This window comes from Hakea prostrata, chromosome 2 (genome assembly GCF_041222555.1).
Source record: "Hakea prostrata isolate BN-2017 chromosome 2, UWA_Hpros_2, whole genome shotgun sequence".
Lineage (NCBI taxonomy): Eukaryota > Viridiplantae > Streptophyta > Magnoliopsida > Proteales > Proteaceae > Hakea > Hakea prostrata.
This window is the reverse complement of record NC_142601.1, coordinates 42,525,678-42,528,368: the sequence shown is the minus strand read 5'-3', so window position 1 is coordinate 42,528,368 and position 2,691 is coordinate 42,525,678.

Genomic DNA, 2,691 nt, shown 5'->3' with positions numbered 1-2,691 from the left:
AGACAAAGTGAAATGCAAGAAGGAATGGAAAGAAGAAAGAAGATGAGGAAGATATGCCTTTATATATAAGCGTAGATATTAATCTAAGGGAAGATGCAAATGAGTAATCAACGGTTGAAACTCATCATCATAACATATCCATATCTGACGGTTATTGCAGCACGTAGATGGATGGCAGGAAATGAAGAGTCTTTTCATCAATTAGATATATTCACATCCAACGGCTATGACAAAACCTAGGTGGACGGTGGGAGATGAAGGGTCTATTCATCATAATGGCAAGCATTTATGATGAAATGACAACTAAGACACGTGTCAATCACGCACGAGCTTCGAAGGACGTGTTTCGATAGTCGTGCGAAATTGACGGCTACTCATGAATGGGACGTTACAGATTTCGATGAAGAGGGTAATGGTCGATTCGACCACACATCCCCTAAATGGAAAAGGTATTCCCTTGAGCCGAGCACAAAGTTCTCGACCACAAAGGACTGGGGGGCTTATGTTAATGACTAAAATGGTCATTCTATAACTCCCGGTCTGAACTAGCAGTTGCACGATCCGACCAGGTTCGATACTTAGTAGAGTTCGACCAGGCGGTTCATGGTAGGACCGACTAGAGTGATAAACAACATCCACCTAACAGGATAAGAAACCTCACAAGAGTAGAGTCCTACCGACCAACAACCACAGAGGAGTTCCAATTAGGTTAAAGAACTCTCCCAAAGAGTTACTCTCCTATGGCAACTCTCATTAGAGTCATATTCCGAATATAACTCCATCACTATACTCTATATAAACACCTCAAGTAAAACACTATAGGGTAGGTATTCATATTTCGTGTGATCAATTACTTGAATTCTCTATAACTCCATTACTGACTTGTTCGTCGGAGACGTACCTCGACCCCCCAAGGTCGAGCTCGTATCTTGCAGGTTTGTGACAGGGAAGGACGAGCGAGATTCCGTATCAACAGGTAGTGCAAATCATATCGTTTGGGCATACAACTCTCATTGCATCACACTCACACAAAAGGTAAAGTGAAATAATAAGAAAATTTAGGCTGCCTAAGGCCAATACAACCTCAAGATAAAGATAGGTTTTAAAACTCTCCACCTATGAACTAAAATCACATAGTGACTAAGTTCTTGGTGAGGACTTCCATGAGCTCATCTATTCTAGAGATAAAATATTTTTAGAATGTCCAATTTAATGCACAGAGTGTAAGTCAATGGAGGTTTTGCTTTCACATTACTGTTAATGAAGGGTAAAATAATCTTTGTGCACTAATAACTTCTACGCGATTTGAAGTGAGGTCAACAATATTAGTTTTGGTTAATGCAAGGTTCTATATGTAATTTCTCCATGGTAAAAGCGGGCAATGCCAAATTTCTCTGAGACTTCATTAAAATATAAAAATACATAGGTTGTGAGGGACTAGTTTCCTTTATTAAAAAATATGTCGTCTAAGAGGCCTGATAGAAAGATTATAAAAGAAATTGTCAAAACTAAGAAAACCAAGCCTTAGGAGTTTATTTGACGCCATATATTTACTTGGCATCCATGATTAGGGTGTAGGGGATAAGTAAACCCGTGGACTAAACAATATAGACTTTTTTCCTCAACACACCGTGAAAGAGCAGTTATAAATATTTAGTTGATGAATAGCCCAATTCTTGAAATAGACAAAAGAACACAATAATACAAATAGTGGTTGGTTTGACAGTGAGAGTAAATGTCTCAATGTAATTGGAAAGCATTTTCTTAGAAAAGCCTTTGGCAACAACTAAAATTTTCTACTATTTCAAGGAACTATTTGCCTTCTATGTTATTCTACTGACTCATTTGCATCCCATAATATTTATGGGTAAATATCTTGGGTTCGTACACCAAGTACCATTGTGCATTAAAGTGCTTAAATCTGCAACATAGCCATAAATGAGTCCGGATCCTCATCCCGTTGGGGGAGCACAGACTACTCCCCATAGACAAGCCCAACCACACAAACACCGTGGGGGGCCCGACAGGTGAGTAAATGTCTGAAGTTTTTTATTTTTTTTAGAAAGTGTTTTTCACTATGTCGGAACTATATTTGCCTTCTATGTTATTCTATTGACTCATTTGCATCCCATAATATTTATGGGTGAATATCTTGGGTTCGTACGCCAAGTACCATTGTGCATTAAAGTGCTGAAATCTGCAACATAGCCATAAATCACTTAGAAACCCTATCATGTGTGGTAAACAAGTAGGTTCAATTGGGCGTACTTTACTTCAATTTAATTTAGAGAGTAAGAAGGAGAATAATAATAACTTGGTTCACCATAAAATTGATTAATGTTAAATTTAACGCATATATAATCTAGAGGTGACCTATAGACATCTTTATTTGCAAGCACTTTTGTAGTTTTAAGTGAGGAAGGTGTCCTCCAATAACCTTATCCCCACCCGAGAGTTTTTATTGTGGAGCTGGTAATAGTATCAATATTGAAATAACATTGGATTGGGTTCTTTTTATTTTACGTGTCTTCCTTCGTGTTCAAACAACTAATGTGGTGTATGATTTTCACCAAAAAAAAAAGGGCTGTGGTGTATGATAGATTGATCGTGATACATAGGAATTTTCATCTCTTCTTTGTACATGCTTTGTTTGATATATTGTTTAAACCCCATGACATTTGAAAAAGGAAA